The sequence below is a fragment of the Parasteatoda tepidariorum genome, chromosome 4 (assembly GCF_043381705.1).
Source record: "Parasteatoda tepidariorum isolate YZ-2023 chromosome 4, CAS_Ptep_4.0, whole genome shotgun sequence".
Taxonomy (NCBI): Eukaryota; Metazoa; Arthropoda; class Arachnida; order Araneae; family Theridiidae; genus Parasteatoda; species Parasteatoda tepidariorum.
In genome coordinates this window covers 18,032,084-18,057,712 of record NC_092207.1, presented here as the reverse complement: position 1 = coordinate 18,057,712, position 25,629 = coordinate 18,032,084, and positions in this window count along the sequence as shown.

Sequence of the window (25,629 nt, the reverse complement as noted above, 5' to 3'; positions counted from 1 at the left end):
CGTTAGACTCTTATAGGATATTTTGTCTTTCTCCCAAGTAAATATTAATTTGCGACCCCTTATGTTTACTTTTTAATTTCTTTTATACTTTTCCCTTGACTGCCCTCATAAGCATGCGTTAAGGGCAGTCTTTACTGAATACCCTGTAGCCTTGAAGTCTACAGGGTATTCAGTGAAGACTTCATTGGTATTCAGTCCATACAATTTTGTAAAACTGTTTGGATATTAAACGATATTCTAAAACAATGTGTTTAATTAATAGTTTATAGCTTGTTTGTATCTGTTCCAAATTTTAAAATACAGATTCTATTCTGTAAAATATACATTGAAATAATTTTAAAAATTCAAGTTTCTGTGACTTTTGAATTTTTAAATAACATTGAACATGAGCAAGTTTTGTCTAAAGAATAGTAATAGGAAAAGTAGAATTCCATAAATAGATTTTCAGATATTTCTAAAATCCAATATGTCTCTTTTTTCGAATTCAGTGCGCGAGCATAGAATTTTTTACAATTTTTATCCTCCCAAGAATACTTTCCTATTTATATCAGCTTTATAAAGCCTTTTACAGTAATAATTCTTATAATGCATACATTATAATATTCAAAGGAATATTTTATATCAAAATACTATTTTCGGACTTCTGGTACGTATGGAATAGAAACGATTTTAAATTAGTTATAATAATATTAAACCTATACAAAGGAAAACGCTGAAACGTTTTTAGATTTTAATTTTGTTTTACTCGAATATATTTAGCTATAACTTATGTATAAGTATAATGTTAGCAAAAAAAAAATTTTTGTAATCATCGTTTAATTTAGTTTTTTGTTTGGTAATGCTGATATAAGGGAAAATTCTGCATTTTTTTTTTAGTATCTTTAAATCTTTTATAATATTTTTCAAGTTTGGTAACAGTGCTGAAATTTGATAATTTTATCCTTTTACCTTAAAGCGTGGCATAAAAAAACCATTTATTCTGTTAAATTTATTTTTCAGCTTGGTATTATTACTAAACGTGTGATAAAAAGAACTATAATTTTGAAAATTAGAATTTCTGACAAACTATTACCACATATGAACAGAAAAATTACTGAATGGAAGCTTTCAATACTGTATATTTCAGTTTTATCACCAGAATTATATTTTTTGTAAGAAATACTACCATACAATATGGTAATTTTACAAAAATTTTTATACAGAATGATCATGTCTCGATTAGGTGCAATTTTTATATTAAATTCCATATACCCATAAATGTTAAGTATCGGAAGTTGACAATTTCAAAAATGTGAAAACGCATATAAGTCATTGATTTCAAACGTTGTGATCACCACAGCAACAGAAGTGCTGATGTGTATCAGACAAATCAGACATTTTTGCGGTAAATTGGGATACTTGAGGTTAACTGTTCTAGCAAAAACATTCTTATAAACGATTTTTTTTTCTTTCTTTTTAAAATTGTTTTTTTTTGGATTTTGGTTAATTGGATTGGTTAATTGGTAAATTTGGATTTTTTGTTATCCGAATCCACCTTAGTCCCGATTGGTGGGGATAATCAGCGCTCTACCAATCCTAAAGATTAGCAAGCACATTGAGCAGGAAACATCTGATTTTTAATACTAATTGATCGGTAGCCGTGATGGCTCAGGGGATAGAGCATTCGCCTGAACCGGGGTGAATTCTCAACCGGGTTCGAATCCCAGCAATGGCTGGTCGACGCGAATTCCGCATCCGGCTTACATCGACTACAGTGCTGACGTAAAATATCCTCAGTGACAGACGGTTCACGGGTTAGAGTCCCTTTGCCGTCAGGCTAACCGTGGGACACTTCCCCGTTGGACACATAACCGTGGGACGACATGCATCGCAAATGCGAGTTAGTTCCATTTCTCCCAATGCTTGACCCAGGAGTTCCATTGTCTTCTAGATTGAGTTCAAAATTACAAGGATATGGGTTTGAACATCACTAGTCGTAAACCCAAAATCGGGTCGGTTGTTCAACGGTGATTATAATATAAAAGTAAAAAATACTAATCGATCGAGTCCCTACTTTTTAAAACAAAAAAGGAATATTTCTATATTATTGTTTGTATATAACTCTAATACCTGTAATTTTAATTTTTTTTATTTCAAAACATTGACTTTTAAAATTTCAGCGTTTGATTAAAACTGCATAAACGGGACTGGCTTTTAAATATAAAGAAAGATGTATTTTTGAACAAACATAAAATTCCAATGATTTTAATTTCCAGAAAGAAAAATTAAACGCCTTCAAAATTTTAGCCATTTTCGCAACTTCTGAATTCTTACTAAAGCTGAGGAATTATTTCCTGCTGTAAATGCTTCTTTTCCTAAAAAAAAAATAAAAAAAAAGGCTAAGGGAGAGTGACTGACAATCTAAGATTATAGAAACGTTCTCTGAAATCTTCTTCCCTTCAAGTAGTCAAAATAATATTTACCGGAAAAGAATTCGGTATTGCCTTTTAGATATAATCCTGATGAAAAATAAATAGTGGAGGAAAAAGCATTTCGCGCTTAAAAGAATTTATCCTAGAGAAATTAATCTCCGAGTTCGTGTCAGAACAATAAGCTTTCTGTTGTTACTGAGTATTGGATTAGCTGCTTAAATAAATAAGAACATACAATTTATGATTAAATTTATATAAATTAATACGGCTGCGTGATGTATTTTATGATTGCGAAGGAATAAGAAGATTAAATTTAAAAATATTATTTTGCGAAAGAAATATGCATTTTTCTAAATAATACCTGCACTCTAAGAAAATTATATACTGAACCATAATATCAGTACCTGATGCTAACAATGTTTCGTGTGTGCAATATAATTTGTACGATAATATAGTACAACTTTGCATCCTGTAGAAATAGCAGGCAGTTTAAATGATATTAAGGTTCCATACGCTCCAAAGATTTCAGCAGTGCAATATTTTTAACGCTTTGGGAACTAAGCAATATGTCTACAATATGGCTGTCACGAGATAAACCCGAAACCTTTATCAAGAGAACTTTCTGAGAGCAACTTTGCTTGTAAAAGAAAGGCATTATATATGATCTTTGAACTAAAATTTATGTCCGAAGGCAGTTTTGACGGGTAATAATTAGTTTAATAAACTTCTGTTCTATCACAGATGGGAGATTTTATCCGATATGTCTAGTCTGTGACTATCACGAAATATGACGATAGAGATTTTACCGATAACATAGGATTTAATTTTGTGTTAGAACTTCTTTAAGAAGGAGAATACAATTAGAAAAATACTAATATATTTAGGTTCATAACCTTTTGTTAATCTGAGGATAGGGAATATATACACCAGGGGGGGATATTACGTTTTGAGAAAGTGTCATTTTCAAAAAGAAAATAGTCTTGCTGTTTACAGCTTTTCCATAATTCTAAAACATATAAAAAATACAAAACAAATTTAATTTGTAGACTGATTGTGTGAACTTTACAGAAATAGCACATTTTTTCTCGCAAGAAGAGATTAAAAAATAAATAAAATAAAATAATAGATAATAAAGAAAACAAAGCTCCTTCCCCACCAACAGTGGCTTCAATTATGGGTGGCTTCTAATGCTTATACTATCCCAAATAGCACCCCAATGCTGAACCATAATATCGGTACCTTAAACTAAGATATCCCACAAATGCCTACACTATCTCAAATAGCACTCTAATGCTGAACCATAATATCGTTACCTTGAACTAAGATATCTGCCAATGCTCTTACAAATATCACTCCAATGCTGAACCATAATATCGGTACCTGGGTCTAAGATATCTGCCTATGCTCTTACAAATGTCACTCCAATGCTGAGCCATAATATCGGTACCCTGAACTAAAATATCTGCCTATGCTCTTACAAATGCCACTCCAATGCTGTACCATAATATCGGTACTTTGAACTAAAATATCTGCCTACGCTCTTACAAATGTCACTCCAATGCTGAACCATAATATCGGTACCTTGAACTAAGATATCATATAAAAATTTGTGATTAGGATTTAAATAAAATTACTATTTTCTGACAATCTTGAGATAAACCCGAGGCCACAGATAAGAAGTACTGTCTTGTACCTATTAATATAAGCATTGTATAGACAAGCAATGTATTTGATCACAACCTAACCAAATTACTAAAATTAATAATTTTGAAGTTTAAATAATTTTTTCCATAAAATTATTTTAACTTCAAAATTCCCTCGTACAATTTTATCTAGGCAACCAAAACCGTACACGTGATCATGTACGTCAAGTCCTTACATTGCAATTTCAAGACTCCAAACATTAGTCAAATGTCATGCAGTCTTAAAAGAAAGTTTAAATTACTTCTAAATATTTTAAAAATAACACCATTGATATTTGCCAGCTTAAAACTTTATTTCACCAAAAAAAGTTTATTGCACGCACGTTAATCTTTAATTATTTTTAATTCGCTATATCAGATAAAGTCAATGAAGAACATTAGAGCCGCGGTGGCTAAGAGGATAGAGCATTCACCTCCCAGTGAGATGAATCGGGTTCGAATGCTAGCCATGGCTGGTCGATACGAATTACGTACCCTGCTCGCACCGACCACAGTGATGTAAAATATCCTCAGTGGTAAACGGTGAAAGTTCCCTTGCCGTCAGACTAATCCTGAGAGGTTTTCATGGTTTTCTTCACCATTTAACAAAAAGTCATATACAAAAGCAAAATTTCTCTCAGCACTTGATCCGGGGCTTCCCTTGTCTTCTGGGTTGGTTCAAAACTGCAATGCTACGCCTTTGAATCTAGGTAGTCGTAAACTCACATTTGGGTCGGCTGTTAAACAACGGTTATAAAATAAATATAAATAAGCTAATATTTGAAGTATAAAGCGGTAAACATTCAGAGATTAATACAAAAACAAACTTTCTGTACAGAAATATTGGACAATAATCATATTACCGTAAACTCTAGGGACACAGATTGGCTCTTTTTTCAAAAGAATGATACATAGCAAAAGTTACTTCACTTCCAGATATCGGCTAAAACCTTCTTTGGTCATATAAAGATCGATTCGTTAAGAAATAAATGTAACAATAATTCCAATAGATTATCCCAGAATTAGTTTGCAAACAAGAAAATCCCTTTGGCTCCAATAACATATCAATTCCAAAACATTCTAAGGGGATTTGTGTAATGGTTTGTTGAGTTTTTGTCAATACTTCGATTTGGATAAATGTTTTTGTTCTCTCTTAATAATGCTGTAGTATTTGTCAGATAATAGAAGTTCAGGTTATTCGATATCGAATATTGTTTTGTCAGCAGTTAATGATTTAATTTCTAATTTAGATTAGTAAGATGTATAGAAAATAAATAGATGTACTTATAGTATTTAGAATTTTAAAATACTTTTCATTTATTTTTTTCATAAATAAATGACTAAAAATTGCTTTCGACTATTTTTTTTCTTCAGAAATTATATTTATATGAAAGTTTTTTTTTTTCTTTTATGAAATTTATTATAATTGAAAATGGAATAGAGGTATATAATATATTTAAAAATATCATATGATTGTAAATAGAATCGAGGAATAGTAGTTAGTGGTTGACTAGCTATAATAAACTACAATGTGTTGATAAACTGCAAAAAAAAAAATATTAGCGTATCTGAACGCCACAAAAGGCGACAACTATTTTACTCCTAAGTGGTGTTCCACTACATTAAGAAAAAAGAGTAGTTGCTGGTGTAGTGAAGCTCAAAAAATGTTCTTTTACAGTATTTTTTATTTAATATTTTATTTTATAACCGTCGTCGAACTACCGACCTAATTTTTGTATTTACGACTTCTATTGTTCAGAGCCGTAGCTTTGTACTTTTGAATCCAGTCCAGAAGACAAGGGAGCTCCTGGATCAAGTATTGGGAGAAATTTGCCTTCGTGGTTTCAAAGCTTTTTGATGGAACTAAATTGCATTTCACTTACATAGAGAGGAAAAGCACGAAAACCTCCCACAGTTAGCCTGTCGGCAAGGGGACTCTAACCCATGATCCATCAACCACTGGGGATATTTAACATCAGCACTGTGGTCGGCGAACTTGAAATCAAAAACACCAAATTTGGATAGGTATATTCAGAAAGGTAAAATTTGAAAAGTATAACACCACAGTTTTTACGGTGTACAGAAAATAACAGGTATTTTAAGTTTAGTTTCCGTAAATACATGTTATTTTTCTTTTCTTTTTCTTCTAATGAATTACATTTTTGCGAAAAGTTTTTCTTTAATTACGATATTATAATTTAAACATTGGATCTTTTTTTCATAAATGCAATTAATATTTAATTAATAGTTAACAAGTATTGTAATTAATAGTAAACAAGTATAATTTTCCAGATAAATTAAAAAAATTTCCGCAAAGCTTAAGAAAAATAATTTTAAAAAAAATTTCTTTAAAATGTATTTTTTATATAAATATGTTAGTATGGCATAAAAACATGAACTACGCCGCCAATATGCATATCTTAAACCAAAATCTAGTTATAAGCTAGGCTAAATTCATTTTGGTGTAAAAAATAGGGAATTTATTCCAAGAAATCTAAAATAAAAATATTTTGAAGAATACGAAAAATATTCCTAAAACTTCCATACTAAGGACATATGATCTCTGCAAAATATGGAAATTTAAAACGAAAAAGAATTGAAATGTTTCGGCGTGAAGTTCTCAAGGAAAAGGGAAAGTTTGAATAAAAACTAGAACTAGTCTGCGATAGAAACTTGATGTTGTGAATAAAGAATGTTTCGTTTTAAAAATCATAGAAAAATGTTTCACAAAGCGAAAAAGTGTAATAGGAAATTCGTATACATTAATAGGGCTTCTGTCTCTTATCTCAAATTATTTTAGTGTACAATCACAGAATTTAATTATCAATGTAAATTAAACTTATTCATTTTGCTTGGTTATCATTGCAACTTCATCTATCATTTTGTTTTCAAGCAACTATTGCTTATTTTTTGATTACTTTAAAAATTCTGTAAATGCTTTTCACTGAAGAGAGTAATTTGTAATAGCGCTGAAAGTTAATTTCTCTATAATATTTTAAAGTTATTGCTTTGATTGTTTATATTGACTGGACACAGTTATATACAAAGCTTATTACTTATATACTGTCCGTAAGTTTGATATCATTTTAAAGTTTTAATACAATGATATCTATAATGATATTAATATGAGACAATGTAATAGAGTTATTTTATGATAAAAAAAGCGCCACTTTTAGTGTTAATTCTTTAATTTGGATTGATAATCAAAATTAAATGCGCAATAATAACAAAAAAGTACAGTGCTGCAGAAGGATAAACTTATGCAACATTCAAAATTTTACAGTACCTTCAAATTAGGAATAGTAAAAATGCTTTAGTTTTACAGAGATACGTTTCTAACTTTCATTAGTTTTATATCTTAAAATAATTCATTACTAACTTTTAATTTTATACTTAATATATTTATACTTAATAATTTTGTGCTTAATTTTCTACAACCAAGAAAGTCTGGATCTTCATGTTGAATTAGAGAACCATTATGTGAATTTCTGCCCAATAAAAGTTGACGCTGACAACTCTGAGAAGTGGTTATAGAAAATTATATTTTTATGTCACATAGAGAAATGGATAAATTGTAACGCTTAAAATTCCCACATCTTGATTAAAATTTCCTTTTTTTTTAACTAGCAATGTTTCTACGATTGCTGTATATCAAGAATAAGCTAACCAGAAGGTCGGAAGGGGCACAGATGCACAAAAACTGTTTATTTTACAATATGTATAAATTAATCACTTAGTATGGAAAAGGAAAATTAAATTGTTACGTGGAGCACAAAACTGTACAATAGTTAATCATAAATCTAACGTTAAATATATCATAAAAATTACTGAAGTGGAATATGAAATAGTGTCACATTAAAGGCAATAATTTTCGTTTTGTTCTTGCAAAATTATCCTCAAAAAATTTGTGTCTTCATAAAATTTTCAATGTTTTCATATGAAATTTGGAGCATTTAAGTTCTCAAAAAAACATATTTTTATCGATAAAAAATAGTTCATTTTTTAAGGTTGAGATGCTTCATAAATCATCATAAAAAAACAGAGTCAAACGTTTCATATATCATCAAAATTACTGAAGTGGAAATGTGAAATAATGTCACATTAAAGTCAATAATCCTCGTTTTGTTCTTGTAAAAGAACCCTTAAAAGAAATCCATCTTCTCGTGGATTGGCCATACCTTAATCTCGAAGAATTCTCTCTTGGATTTCCATCTAAAACCAAACCAAAGCCTTTCATTTCTTCCATTTTCCAGTTCATCAAATTTGGTGTTATAAAGCTGATAAAAAAAATGAAAATAAAAACCTGTATTTTTTTCAGAAGTCGCTCTCTTATTGTCCTTTCATGGAAATGTGCATGGTGTTGAACATGAAAACATCATGACACAACGATTTTTTACATTATGGTAGGAGTATAAGCCTCTTTATGAGTTAAAAAAATATATTCGAGTAAAATCAATGCTGTTTTTCTGGTGGTAAAAGATTATTTTTGTAAGGGATTATCTTAAAATAGAAGATAAGAAATGCTATATTTAACTTTTTCTTTCTAAAATTATTATAACACAGTGTTACATTTTATTTTATTTTAAATATTATTCAATTTGCTTTTGATTTTGTTGAAAAATACTTGATGACTCATTTGCAACAAAAAATCATATATCTGTTTTTGTTTGTTTTTTTAAATTGAACAAGAGTTGCATTGGTGATGGCAATATGACAAACAAAAAACACATTTATATTTTTTTAATAACTACCTTCAGACTGTCTTATAGTTTAGCATTTTAAATTTAAGCTGCATAAAGGACCAGACGTTTTGAAAAATCAATAAAATTCGAAGATTATGGAAAAACACGTTTTGAATCATTCTGCTCAAAAAACGAGACTTGTTCTCATCAACTTTTAAAATTAGTTACAAAGTTCTTAAACAGATGGCGTTGCTGATTTCAAAAAAAATCCCTCAACAGTATTTTCAAAATTACTCCAATTTGAATGCATACTGTGTTGTTGTCTAAAAAGTAAATGAACATTCATCAATGCAAGCATTTCAGTTGGAATTAAAATTTAAGATTTGTTACCTTAAGAGGATACTATACTTTTCATTGTCAAATTATATTAGCCTTCAAAAATACTTTTTAATTTTAAGTATAGAAGGAATGAGTTCAGGCAAACCAACGGTAAGCCATAAAATTTCAAATACGGAAAAGAAATATTCAAAATACAAAATTAAAACAAATTATAAGACAAATACCCAATGGAAAAGTTCTCTTCCAATAATTTGTTTGCATTTTGATATTTTGAAGTTAATTTTACAGCAATTGAAACTTCATGAAATACTCTTGCTTTGCCTGAACTCAATTTGTCTAGACTTTATATTTTGAATTACTTATGTAGGGGAGGAGAGAAAATTTGTCATTTAAATTTTCTTCCTTTGTATAGCGTTCTTTTAAGACTTTCAAAATTTTCTTCCTGCCAAGTTTCACAGTAAGGCCAAGTTATCAGAAAGGCCCTGGGTTCAAATCCTGGACAAGGCCTGGATGTTCTTTCATTTTCTGTATTATCTATCCTTACTGTAGAAGCAACGTTGGCAAAAATAATATGGTGCCCGTGGATGAGTGGCCAACAAATCTGCCCTACTAATACCTGAATGAGGAGCGTTAATCGGGTGGGCATTGTAAAAAATAAAATAAAAAGTTTCAAAATTAGTTGGAAAATTTGTAAATATATGACTTTGCTAACTGAGAATAATTATAAACAATGTATTTAACAATAACTAGCGTGTGAAGCAACAACAAGATGCTGTTTAAGGAAAAAATTACAAGTTGTCTGAACACATATTTCAGTTAGAATGGTCTGACCTACAGCAGAAAATAATTTATAGTTTTTTCCCCGAGAAGCGCCATCTGTTGACGAACTTTGTAACTAATTTTAAATTTGTTTAGAGAAAATTCCTTATTTTCCGAGTCAAAATGTAGCAAACCGTACACAGACATCTTTTTTCGTTTATTTTTAATTGACTTCTTTTACCATCATTTTTGGAGCATCTAAGTCTATCAGATGATATTTTTAAAATTATAACTAAGAACTGGTATAGTATAGACCAGGGATGGGCAAACTGTGGCCCGCCTGAAGGTTTTATCCGGCCCACGGATAGAATTTTAACTTGCCGATCCGTGACGAATATAAACAATATATATCCGTTTTCTTGTCTACTTTGTTTAAAGCTATTTTTGCTCTTACTTTTTCAACAAAGTATTGATGATCTTTTTACTTTCTCTATTTTTGTTCTATAAAACATTAATTAATGGAAATAGGCAGCTTCAATTGGTAAAATGCTGAAAGCAAACGTTATTTATAGAATAGCCGTAGATTGGCGCCATCTGAAGCAGTTGTTTCTAAATATACCAAAGTTAGAGTTTAACAAATCATTACCAAAAGCTAGTTTCCCAAATTTAATATTTCATGCCCAGAAAATCAGTGCTATGTTTGCTTCATCTTATATATGTGAACAAGTGTTTTCAACTATAAACCTTTGAAAAAATCATTTCAGAAGTAGATTAACAGGCAAACATTTAACCTTGAGCATGAAAACAAGCACATAACTTTTAAAAATGAAATCGCAATTTCGTTCATCTCATTAAATATTTAAATTAAAAATTCCATATCGTTTTTCTACTTTAGAAGTTTTTACTTATTGGACCACCAACCTCTTCTTCTTCGTTTTTCGCCCTCGACCAAAAAAGTTTGCCCACCCCTGGTATAGACGCTTAATTTGCAAGCAAATTATAACTTTATTATGACTCATTAGAAAAAGTCCAGATCATTAATATATATATTGAAGTTCAGTGTTAAGTACTCATATAGCATGTAAAAATAATTTTATTAAAAGAAAAGTATAATCCTAATAAAACTCATCAAAATCTTTTTTCTCTAACAGTTTTTAAGTGTACTATTTATTCTTATTACTTTTAAAAACACGATTTACTCAGTTACGTTAAAATGATTTTGCGGATCAATAACCTTTTTGAGAAAATGACGCCTTTCGTTTCTGAAACCAAATCTTAAAAGTCTTCTTTAGAAAGAAATTTCGATTCTAGTTTTTTGTCCTTTTATTGCTTAACCGAAACCTCGCCACTGGAATTACCAGAAACTGTTTGAAATTTCTTCCAATACTTCTTAAAAGCAAAGAGAAAAAAATATAAACTATATATAAAGTTAATATATTATATTTTAAAAATATCGAAAAAAAATCTAGTTTTTAATCAAGTTTTAGCAATTGTCAACAAATCGCAAGAGAGCAAGTAAATATTTAAAAATTTAAATTAATGTTCATTATGTTGTAAAAAAATAGTTTAGTTTTCAAATAAAGAATAATAATGAAACTATTCAACAATATTTCTTATCTAAAATTTATTTCTGTGTTAGTTCTCTCCAATTACCTTCAGAAAGCACAATTTACTCAGTTACGTTAAAATAATATTTCTAATTAATATTTATTTCAGTGTAGATTTCTACCATTACCTTCAGAAAGCACAATTTACTCAGTTATGTTAAAATAATTTTTCTGATTAATATTTATTTCAGTGTAGATTTCTCCCATTACTCTCAGAAAACACAATTTACTCAGTTACATTAAAATAATTTTTCTGATAAATTATTTTTTTTAGAAAAAATGGCACCTTTCTTTTCGGAAAACTTAGTCTCAAAAGTTTTGTTCTAAAGAGTGTTATATGTTCCAATTTTTGTCTTCTGCTGCTTTTATTGCTTTACCCGAATCCATCCAAGTAAGCATACGCGAGGAACTAAAACAGTTGAAAATTCTCTCCTTACATTTTTAACATATCAAAGCGAATATAACTATTTTTTCCAATGCCGAACCGATTCTGGTACCAGAAAGGAAGATATGTTGGCCTCTCTTTCAGAGGCACCATATTAGGTGGGCCTTCGTTCCTCCCACAGCAAGAACAGATAGTACAGAAAATGATAGAGCATCCATGTCTTGTCCGGAATTCGAATCCAGGAACTACCACTAGACATTCGGTCGGCTTCAAATAAAGCTATTAAAGTTCAACTCCGTCAAATCGTCAAAGGGAACTCCTGGATGAAGCATCGGGACAAACTAGTCTTCGTGAGCCGCGATGGCTCAGGGGATAGAGCGTTCGCCTTCCAATGAGGCGAACCGGGTTCGAATCGCACGCGATACGAATTCCGCATCCGGCTAGAGCCAACCGCAGTGCTAGCGTGAAATATCCTTAATAGTAGACGAATCATGGATCAGAGTCCTCTTGACGTCTGGCTAACCGTGGGAGGTTATCTTGGTCTTCCTCTCCATGTAGCGCAAATGCAAGTTAGCTCCATCAAAAAGTCCTCCAAGAAGGCAAAATTTCTCCCAATGCTCAATCAAGGAGTTACCTTGTCTCCTGGATAGGGTTCAAAATTACAAATCTAAGGAGTTGAACATTAGTTATCGTAAACCCATAAAATTGGATCAGCTGTTCAACGACGGTTATAAAATTTAAACAGAACAAAACTAGTCTTCGTAGAGGATTTGCTAATGGAACTAATCGATATTTGCTTTTCAGGGACAAGAAAACCTTCATGATTAACCCGATGGCAAAGGGATTATAAGTCTATTTTTTATGAAAACATATCATACGCAATCGAAACATACTTTTACAGGTATTACTCCATTATGCGTCAGTGGAATGAATATTGACCAGAGAAAGCTAGAAATTCTTCGATTGGGTAGGTTATCAATTGGTATTACGCTCACGCTGGCTAAATACAGCACTCATACACAATACAAGATATTGCGTATACCGGATAAATAAGGTGCTCGATTATTGATTTATCTGAATTTATTCAACTAAAATTATGAGAGCTACTTAAATAATTTTACTTCCAATAACTTCAACGTAATAATAAAATATAAAAGAAAGTTCGGACAAAGTTACGATATTATTTTTTACAAAGAGGACATAAAGTGCTCTACTTTTTAAACCTTAATATAACATAAGCAAATAATAAGACTATGTTTTAATGTGATTGTGTTATTAAAAAAATTAAATTAATAATCATGCAGTGTATAAAATTTTGTTGACAAACAAAATTTTATACACTGCATGATTCCAAAATCTTTTTTTACTGACATATTTTTCCAGGCATATTTTCCATTACTTTACGTTGAAATGATTTTATTGATAAATAACCTTTAGCTAAGAAAATTCTGACAGTTTTCTTTACTTACAACCAAATCTTAAACGTTTTCTTTTAGAAAATAACAACATATGTCCAATTGTTTCTTTTTCATCCTTCTATAGGCTTTTCCTGAATCCTTCCAACTGAGATTACAAGATCTGAAACTGTTGTAATTCCTTTTTTTAACCTAATAAATAGAAAGATTTCTAACAAAATTACAACATTATTTTTAAAGAGCTAGAGGAAATATTTCGATTTTTAAACTTTGTGTTAGCATTTGTAAACAAGTAACCAGATGATAAACATTGTTAGAATTTTCATTCTAAAATTTATAGTAAAATAGCCAGAAGCAGTATTTCCTTATAATTAATTGTAAAGTTTACGACAAAGAAAATTTTTTTACTTTTATGGTTTTGAAACCATTTACAACTAGTATGGTAACCATGAATGTGGCTTTATAGTGCTGCCATCTATGCGGGAATAAGTGAATCATATTCTGATAACCCAGGGTCAAAAACTGAGGTTTGTAGGACACTGGAAACTTCATGTGTTGGAAGAAATGAAGGAAATATCGTGGTGTCAACGCTAGGATCCGAATACTCGTTTTGTAGGTCATGAGATTGATAGATTAGCCTTCTCAGCTACAACATGTACCCAGATATAAGGATTTAAATGGCTTTATTAGGTGGGCCTACTTAGTGCAATAAAATTCTGGTTGTTTGACCATATTATATGAAAGCAGTTAATAAATGTTTCTTCTCAAACTTAACAGTTTGAATACAATTGTATGTATAGTTATTTGACTGTTTTGTTGGAATATAGTAAAGTAACAATTAAATAAATTGTCATTTAAGCATTTTTTCCCGAGAAATTTTTAACAGAGAGTGTACATTAAAAGTTTTAATTAAAAATAATCAAATGTGAGTAAATTATTTTCATAACAAACAAAGAATAATAATAATGAAGCTGATAAAAGTATTTTGTACCTGACATTTATTTCTATTTTATTTTACCATTACTCTTAAAAAACACAATTTATTCTTTTGCGTTAAAACAATTTTGCTGATAAATAACTTTTCCGAGAAAATGCCAACAGCTTTCTTTTCTTACAACCAAATCTTAAAAGTTTTCCTTTAGAAAATGATATATGCTCCAATTTTTACTTTTTGTTCACTTATTGCTTTACCTATGAATCCTTCCAACTGAAATTACATAAACTAAAACTGTTGAAATTTTTTCAATAAGTTTTTCACGTAATAAGAAGAAATAAATTGAAGTTCAAACAAACTTAATATATTTTTTTTTAAAAGAGAAATCTTTCCTACTTTCAAACGTTGCTTTAACATTTGATTGATAAAATTAGAATAAACGTTTCATTGTATGGACTTTTTGAGTGGAAGCTTAAGTTAAAAACGTTAAATGAAGACGAGATATCATTAAATGAAGCTCAGTTAAAAACATGCAGTCTTGAAATTGCTTCATCGATTGTCCTGAAATTTCTCTGAATAATAAGATTTCCTCAACTTTTCTTAAATTCAATCAAGAAAATGATATCCATTTCAATTACTGTTTGACTATCTTAAATCTGAAGGAAATACTTTTTTTTTAAAAAATAATTGAACTTTCTATTGCTATTAAACTGCAGTTAGTTTAAGGCCAACTACTTTACTAAGACAAAAAAATTTCTTGTTAGTTAAACTTGTTTTGCTAAACTGTAATTGACAAACATTTCAAATTTTATAGAATTAATATATTTTTCTTTAGGCTCTTTTTCCGCTGAAATATAATCAAAGCATTTGATATGGAAATTACTACTGATGTGACATTTTAATTTTCTCTGTATCGACTTTATTTTAGCTTTTGACTAATAGTATACATTCAATTAAAGTCAATTTTTTATGCTGAGAGATTTTGAAGTAAAAGAAGTTGAATGGTGATGGAAAATCTTTAAATGAAACTCATTTAAAAAGATTCTTCTTGGAACAGCTTTATTGATTGTTCTTTAATTTCACTGAATGAAGAGATTTAACTTACTTGAATTCATTTAAGAAAAAAATATTTAGTTACATTTACAGGCGAACTTTCTTAAATCTGCTAGGAATACGATTCTTCCTCCTAAAACAATTTCACTTTATAGTATTTTTAAACTTTGATTTATATAACTATTAGGTTTCCTTTTAAAGCAATTGAACTTTATTTACTCAATTGTAGTTAAACAATATATTTTACACAATTTACTAGATGTTTTTTTTTTGAATTAATAGTCTCTTTTAGATAATTTTTCATTTTGTATGGAAAACTAATAAAAACGTCGTTTGATATAGAACGATTAAGAATTTAATTTTCTTGTTGCTGCATTACTATTTGCCTATTTTCGCCTCATTATTAATTATCTATTAAACTATAAAACTTTTAATACTTCGTTTTGACCTAGATTGCTTTGTAAATTATTCTTAACATTATTTGTAATCCATATTATTTTTTGCATAAATAAAGAATCTGAAATATCTGAAATAAATAAAGAATTAAATTTTGTCCCTCCTTATCGATACAGATAATTCACATACGTGGTACCATAAATTATTCGTTAATTATCATTTTGTTAGGTTGTTTTACCATAAATTATTTTGTTAGGTTGTCTAAAGTAACAATTTAATAAGTGTTGGATAGTTAGTTACGCATTAAGTATTTATTTAGAATAATTTTGTATTTCTATAGAAATGAAAATTTAGTTACGAAGTAATTACTCAGATTTATTTTTGATCCTTTCTGAAATTGCTGTAGATATATACTGCTGTAGATCATACTGTCATACCAATTATTGGTGACGAAGCATGCCTTTATGTGTATATATAATGCATAATCTAATATATAGCGTAATATAAATGTTATCGATAAAATATGAAGTTCTCCAAAGTTCTTACATATATATATCTTGGTATATATATATTATACGATACCCCCAAGTTATGACTGGAAAGGTGCAGGAGGAATTAAGGATGTAGTACAGCACGTAATGGAGCATTGGGTTGAGTGTTCCATCGTATCTTAAGGCAGATATGGAAATAATTTTGATATGATAATAATTAATACTTTTGCTTTCTTCTATACTGAAATGTCTGGAATTTATACTTATGGTAGTTTGTGTGATTTAATGGCTGATGGACAAATTTTAAATCATTATCGAAATTCAATACATCAATAACTCTGATAATATCGTGGACAACTCTTGAAAATAGAAGTCAAAGTACCTTGGCTAGGGCAAAACCACGGGCAACAGCTCTAGACGGTGAAAATAGGTGGTTAATATATTGCTTAGAACTAATTAATGTGTTAAGATTGGAGGGGGGGGTTGATGGATTAGAGTATTTAATTACAGTTGTGTTGTGCATTAGATTTGTTAACCATTAATTTGGTACATAAATTCACTTTAATGGACTATTACTATAAAGTGTAAAATTGAATTGCAAAAAGATACTTCTTGCAATGCAATATCTGATTGAAAAGAAAGAGTGTTTATTTCTTCCTGTTACGATCTTATTATTAATACTCAATGTGTTATTTCAAAGCTGTAACTGAAACTATGATGCTGTTTAACAGCCATTTTAGCTCAATCCCATTTATTACTGTTTATTTAGATCTTTTTCGATCGATTTTACTTGAAAGTAAAACTCTAAGGAACGCACATCCTTCATGCCCCTTAGAGTTCGTAAGAAGCATATAAAGTAATTCTCAGCGAATACACACGATGGAACAAGCCCAGAGGATATTCCCCGTGTCGAACTCTTAAACGGTCCACCAATTATATTATATTCGGCACCGATTAAAACTGCACTGGTACTTACAGTATTAATAAAGAAACTGAGAAAATAGGTTTTTCACGGCTCTTTGAAAGGGATACGTTCCGGAGATAGTTGCTTTATTGAGGAACATTTCCCTGTCATTACCTACCGGGAGTGACTGTAATCAGCATTGTACAGAATGATACTGATTACAGTTATTACTTTTTATGATGAAATGAACCACTGAACCACGTGTTTTTCATAATCTAATAACGAAATGCCACCGGCAAGGTATAAGTAATAATAAATAATAAAAATGGAATTATTTGAGTTGGTATGTCTTACAGTTTTGTGCATTATTTTGTAGTGTTGTTCAATGTTTGCAGTGTTGTTGATTTATTAATTGATTACTTTCTCAGCCAAGGCAAGCAAATCGTCCTCCAATGGATCCCGGGACGTTGCGGGATTTGGGGTAATGAAAAAGCTGATTTCTTGGCCAAGAAAGGAACAACTATCTTGGCCAAGAAAGGAACAACTATTGCCCAAGCATCTCGTTGCTCCATCTCTCTGAACTCATTTAAATTGCTGGTCCGAAACCAATTCCGGAACATACTCTCAGAGAATTTCCGTACAAGCAATATACACAAAACCTGGTTCAACCGTATTTTAACTATCCCAAATCAGCCCAGTTTTACGGCAGTCGCTCTCTTCAGACTTTTAACGGGCCATGACTGTCTGGCCAAACACCTTTTTAGCATAAACATTTTTGACTCTCCTAAATGCAAGCTCTGTCGCCTTGGGGAGGACATGGACTTGCCCCATATTTCCATCTGTCCTGCGCTCATCTCCACTACTGTGTGTGGACGTTACTGGGAAGCTAGGGCCCGTATGGGCTAAGCATGTCACTATGCATTCAATTCTATTTATTTCCTTTTGCCTTGTTTTTCTTGTTATTTTATCCTTTTTGTTCTTTTAAATTGGCCTGCCATTGGAAATAAAACTTTCTCAGCCTGTACAAAGAACGGGTGTTCAGCTGTGTTGTAAAATGAAAATAAAATATTTTTTTTGGAATTCTTAACTCTAATTCTAAATTCTATATTTTTTGCTTAATTTCTTAGGCTGTTTCTTATAATGACGAGAATTGGTGCGGCTGTAGTTGTATGATGTAATTAAAGAAAATAATGAAACTATCATCGTAATAAAATTTTTATTCAGTAACAGTTAACAGTTGTAGAGCTCGAGACACAAAATTAAAAAATATTTTATACAAAAGACTTTTTAAGTGAAATAATAAATTTTTTATACTAATATCAGTAAGGACAGGCCATGGGAGATAAATTTCCCATGACCAGCCTAATCAAAAGTCAAATTAAAAAGTGATTGAATTGTTCCCAACAGACAGTAAGGAGCATGGGAAGCGATCCATGGTTGGTGATTTATCAAAAGATAACACAACCAAAAACAAAGCCAACTCCCCAATACAATAATGAATTCAAAATTATTTGGCTATCGCAAATCGCCAAAAAGGAACGTGAGAATTAGTATAACCCTGTAGCTGAAACATTTTTGTAGTAAGAGAAGCAAAGAATAAAGAGTTACAGATAGATTTTCCATTTTCCATTTTAACACGACAGTGAATTAATGAATTTTACATTTGTATTGAATTTCAAATTACGTGGATTGTTAAGAAGAGAATAAAATATTTATATTAGTTTTTTATGAAATGTAATAAAAAATAATTTTCTTAATCTTTTTAAAATTCAATTAGGAATGATTAAAAAAAACATTTTATGAAATTAAAGATGATTTAAAGACTAGGAAGTATGTAATACCTATTATGACATCTCAGATCTGCATGCTACAGAAGCTTATTAATCTTTCAGTTACAACAATCATAATTCAAGATGCAAAAAATATCAACTTCGTTTACATATTTTTAAAAAAAATTTTCCTGCAGAATTTTCCTATTTTACAATGTTCTTAGGCTTATTTTAAATCTTAAAAAAGCGAAGCATAATATATCGCTAGCTAATTCAATTATTTTTCAAAATATTTCCTTTTTTCAATTTTTTAAGAATGTCTTTTTCTTTATATTTTGTTACAGAAATAAATTTTGACACTCAGTATAGGAGAAAGCAATTCTAATATTAGCAACAAAATGTCTTTGTGTGGTTTTAATAAATTATGGATTAATTTATATTTCTATCTTCTCCTGAGGAAAAACATATGTGGATTATAAAGAAATATGTTATAAGCTTATTTGAAGTAGTTCTATTGCGCAATAAGGGGTTTTTACAGTAAATAAGATAGTTCAAATTAGATATTAGATAGTTCAAATATTTTAAAAGAAATATAAGATATTTAATAGTTCATAAGATACTTAAAATATCCTAAAAAAATTTTTTTTTCTGTGATTGTGGTTTTTTATAAATGTTTATCTCTTTGTCCTCTGGAATGTTATATTGACACAATATGACGTATGGTCTATGGAATATTTACACAAAAAAATATATTTAAAAAAAATGTTCGTCTACGAATTAGATATTTCGAAAAATGTGGATCATTTAATTCTTGAGGTTATTTAGTTGAGCGATTTTGATTAGAAGATTATTTATGAATTTTTCTGTGTTCTCTAAGCGATTAAGATTTATGAAATATACTTGTTTTCATATTTTGTCCTCTGAATTCCGAAAATTTCTTCATACATGAATTACGTCGACTTTGACACTGTGAATAAAATTTTAAAATAACTCTAAAAATTTATAAGAGCAGCTGAAAATGTTAAAACTTCCTGACTTGGAGCTATTCGTTAAAACTATGATTTTATCTGTTCTTATCTTATGTCTAAACTTTTGGAACTCGTGAAAAAATTTTTTCTGTTATTACTTTTCTTCAATATCGAATCTTCTCATGTCTACTCTCTTAAAATGAAAGAGTTATTTCCCCTACTCAAAAAAGAGTTAAATTTTTTTAACTCAACTTGAGTGAAATACATTCTTATTTGAGCGAAATTCTTGCTTTGCATTAACTCAAACTTGAGTGGTATTTATTAAGCAATATTTGAGTGCTTTTAGCTCAAACTTGAGTGATTTATTTATTATTTAATTGTGTGCGAGATATAAGCTGGAATTTCTATCGTTTTATTTTAAAAAGCAAACGATAATAAATCTAAATAAAATTGTTATGTTCTGTGATCTAAATAGATTATGTCTTCCTTTTTATTTTACGTTTATTTTTTTTTTCTGGAGAATATGTCATTTAATATTTTGAATTAAGAAGAATTAAAACAACTTTTAGTTCACAGCGGTATTTCTGAAGAAGACGCTGTTTTACTTTTCAGTAAGTAGATATACTTTGTTGTTTTTATTTTGAAAATACTTTTATTTTGAATGTGTTATATACACATTCCATTTAAATTAGCTGTTTTTCAGCGTTTTTTAATAAAATATACTATTCTTTTAAATTATTTGTCAAAAAAATTTATTAAAATTGAAAGTGTTAAATGTGGATGATTATGAAATATTAAAAAAATTTGATTCCCTGCTAGAATCTTTGTCAAAGCATGTGGGAATATATTATATCTGATAAGAGTTTTAGAATTTTTTCAGACTTCATATTAAAGTTTTAACATTTTATTTTAATATAATAAATTTATATCCATGTTTTAGTTTTTTTGATGTATAATTTTGGTACAAAACATTTCTGGATAATTAATTTCATATCATTCTATACTTCTTTTATAAAAGATATTTACGAAATTATTGTTCATACAGTCTATAATTGCTGTTATTTAAATTGCTTTCTATTAATAAAGTTGACTGTCTTTAATTTATGAAAGTTCACATCTGCAACATCCATTCATTCAAATCAGAATCTTCAGATGTTCAATGTATTTTATTATAAATATATCATTCAAAGAAAAAGTGGAAAATATTATATTTAAAAAAATTAAGCAGCATTTTGAATTTTTCTGTTTTTATCCTGTTTTTAGCTTTTATTTAATTGGAATTCAGAATCAATACTATCTTCTTATTTCATAAAGTATTTATCACATTATACAAACTATTTTTCCTTTGTTGCTAGCATAAAAGTTCTTACCACTTTTCTTCAAATTCAATTTTCGAGGCAAAATTGAAAATGCAGAATTAATATTTAATTAAAAGTACAATGCTAATTAAAGTATTTGAAAATGCAAATAAATTAGAATTTTACAATAGTTATAGATTAATAGTAAAAAAATAGGAGCAAAATTAAAAGTAATATTTATTATGAGATATAGTTCAATTTGAATTTATATACCTATATCCCAGCTGAAAATAAACTGTAGTTATTCTACAGAACTGAAGTAATTTCGTAGTTTTTCTAGAGTTAACTGCAAATTTTCTGTAGTGCAATCTTAACTGTAAAAACTCTGCAGTTATTTTGCAGCCAATGCGAAGTAATTTCTCAGTAATTTATTTCGAAAAAATTTTAGCTATTGTCTACAAAATTACTGTAGTTTAAGTGAGGTCACTTGAAAATCATAAATTTAGAAAAAACTGAAACTTTAAATCCGTGGTCATTCTGCAGTAAATTTGAAGTAATTATGCAGTCATTGTTTCAGAAGTATACTTTCTGATGAATCTGCAGAAAAACTGCAGTTACTTTGCATTGTTGTAAAATTGAAAGAGTTTGATGTCTTCAATCTTGCTTTCCTGGCTGGTATATTAAATTTTTATAATGTTTTTTCTTTTTGATTATATATTAATTTCTTACAATTAGGTAAAAATTCTAAACATATATATTGATAACGGAAATAACGTACACTATCTATATTCATAATAGTTAAAATTCATAAAATACATACTTGATTTAATTGTAATTATTTATAATTCAGAAGCGATACAATTTAATTAGTTTAAAATATGCCTAAAATTAGGTATTTAAATATTTCTGTATTTTAGTAATTTTATTAAAAATGTCGTTTTCATTAATTTTTATTATTTATTTCTTTTTGACTTAAGAAAACTATGTTTGAGCAAAGTTTATGGTAAAAACAATATTAAAGTAAAGTCAAGTAGTTAATGTTAATTAGTTAATTTTTTTATTCGAATTCATACTAAGCTAGGATTATTGCAGAACAAAAATTATACTTATTTTTTTCTAATCAAAACAAATATATAGTTTGGATTTTAAACAAATTTATATCAAAAGAGTTTGCAAAATTGAGTTTGAAAAAGGGTATTTAATCCAGATTTTTTAGCTTTTAACGTCTTCTTCAAAAATTTATTAATTTCACTTAGTTTCAGAAATTTGTCTTAAAAAAATTTAGGCAATTTAAAACAATATACCTTTTTTATTGCTTGAAAATAAAGCTTTATAAATTAAACGAATAAATTTGTTCGAAAAAAAATGACTCATAGTATTTTCAATTGAACCTAAATGAGCATAATATTTATAAAACTGCTTACTTTAAAAATTCGTTTAGAGCTCCTTACTTTTAAAAATTAAACTTCAAAGAAAAATGACGTAACTTAGGGGAAAAAAAAAAAAAACTCAAATCTACAGTGGTTAGGAATTTTTCATAAAAAAAACCTCTTAAGTAATAATTCATTTAATTGTTGTTTTACCGTATACAATCAAAATAATTGGATAACCACAAAATGCTGCTATTCAAACTGTTAACTCTGAAAATTTTTTTTAACTGTGTTTTCACCTTATTTGATTTAACAAATAAAAACTTTATCCTCGCCAACAAGACCCAGCTCATGAAACTAATTAGTTCTTTGTAGCCGTCTTGTCACAGGACTGCAGCCGAGATGGTTAATCGGTCAATCTCACGACAGACGGGAAGCCAGTTCGAATCCCAGCCAGTGTCGATATGCTCACAGCGAAAACTTTCACAAGTACTATATTATCTAATTCGATATTTAAATTCAACAAACGTTAAGATAAAAAAAATTCCTATCTAAGGCTTTCTCTATCAAAAGGAATTTTTTTGAAACGAAAACTATAGTATTTTTTATCGCTTACGATAGATGGCACCACTAAATACAAAAATTTCGAATATTAACAGTAAAAATTTTGACTGCAATTTACAAACTGAAATACTGAAAATCGCTCAAACACGAGTTAAAATCACTCAAGTTTGAGTGAAAACGATTCACTCAGGTAATACTGAAAATCACTCAAACTCGAGTGAAATTTTTTTCACTCAAATTGAGCTATTTCCATATAACTCTTTCACTTGAGTGATTTTAACTCAAAATGAGAAGGCCGGTTTTTTTCTAGATGAAAGAGTTAAATAGCACTCAAGTTGAGTTATTTTCACTCGTCCATTTTAAGCGAGTATTTATTTCACTAATAGTGAAAAAAATAGAAATAATATGTATTATATTGAAATTTATACACGAGTTCCAAAAGTTCCAAACCTTTAGTGGCGCACTGTATACTTTCAAAAATATATCATTTCTTTCTCTTTTTTTGGAAGCAATTGATGCGTTACTACTTTTGTGAAACTCAAAAAGCAAGCAGTTGCGGTTATGTAACTCTTTTTGTATCCGATTGGCCAGTTTGCTATAAATTGCAAAATAATATAATATTGAACTATTATGAGTAATCACCCTAACTTTAAAATATATTTAGTACGATTTTGAAATACACAAGGAACTGATCAAAAAAATATCGACATGCTCAGACATTATTTTCGGCTCATTACTTTTGCGGCATTACTTCCAAGGCTCTCAATGCCGTTAATAATGCCATTTTATGCCGTATATGCTGTTAGTAATAAGTGATATTTAAACTTATCTTTTATGCACTGTGTTCACCCTATTCCTCATTGAGGTTCTTAATATTATCAGCAGATGGCAGTACAATAAGAAACGTTTATAACTTTTTCTTGATGATACGAATGCATTGATTTACAGTAATGCTTCTCTAATTCAGAGGCACTAATTTTGACGAATCTGAGCTGTTATGCCGTCGTACTGAAAGACTTCTGGTTTAATTTATCTTTTATGATACTGGGTTAATATAAGACGGATGCTTATGCTTACAGTTCAACATTAATTAATCATGTTTTACACCAAACACAATTGACTCAATTTATATCAATTCATCACTGATGTTATTTCTGCGATGAGCAAAATTTTCGAAGAAGTAGCACAAATTCAGAAAGCTACTCTGATGAATTTCAAAGCTTCAACAAAACTAAATACGAATTAAGGATAACTAATATATTGGCAAACGAGATTTAAGCAATATTTAAGATAATTCTCGAAAATTGATTTGTTTAAATAAAAGGCTCAACAAAACTTTATAAGAGAATTCATTAAATCTAATCGGATCGAGTGCTAAGTCTCAACAAAACTTTAAGTGAGAATTCATTAAAACTAGTCTGATGGAAGCTAAGAGTCAACAAAACTATAAAAGAATTCATTAAATCTAATGCAGTGAAGAACTAAGATTCAACAAAACTATAAAAAAAAGCTCATGAAATCTAGTTTATTGGAGAGCTAAGATTCAACAAAACTATAAAGTCTAGTTTATTATGGAGGTAAGACTCAACAACACTATATTTGAGAATTTGTGAAAACTCATCTGTTAGATCAAAGACTTAACAAGAAAATCTTCGTGAAAACTAATCTGTAGGGGAACAAAAAGTCAACATAACTATATCTGAAAATTCATAAAAACTAATTTGCTAGAGAACCAGTTTGTCATGAAAGGGGTGTTTGGGTTGTAACACTCCTAGTATATCTAGGCAAGGGGCCACCAAACTCTATATCTATCTTGGAAAAAAGAGAGAAAAGTGATATTCTCTTAATTTTTCACAATTTTTATAAAGGCGCCGCCAATATTTTCATTTTATCATCAGAAATATAACAAGCTTGTTAGAAGGGTTTGTTGAGTCTCATAACACAACCCTTAACATATAAAAACCAAATTTTACATTTTATTTGTAAAACCCTTTCCAAACATTAAAAACAAACTTCTTGGAATTATTTTCAGCAGAGTTAAGTCCCCATTATTTTATGTTACACAGAAAAGCTATTTCGTAACGGAGGTTGTAGGTAATTTTCAAATAAAACCTCCAACTTAAAGTGTATCCATTAAAATACCTTAAAGATTAGAAGTATGATCGCTAATATTTTCTTCATACTCACATTAATATAAATAAAGCAGAACGTATGCATTCATTATATGTATACATGTATGTACTTTATGCAAACATCGATCTGCAATTCCTAACCGATCCGTACTAGATTTATTGTATTAATCTTCCAAGACACAGTAGATTTAATTAACTACTTTAAAACCGGTTCACGCAATACATCCCATAAAATGAGTTTTCCGTAGAATTTTATAAATATTTCATATTATGATAGACTAAATGCTGGAAATCGCAGTTTTTTTTTTTTTTTTTTTTTGCTCTTAAGAAATTGCTAATATCAAAAGTAATAACGAGGAAAACAAAGCTTCAGGTTCATAAAACTATAATCAGACTAACCGTTATCTATGCATCAGAAACATGGACTCCAATCCAGAAACAAGAAAAAATGCTGACTTCCTGGGAACGAA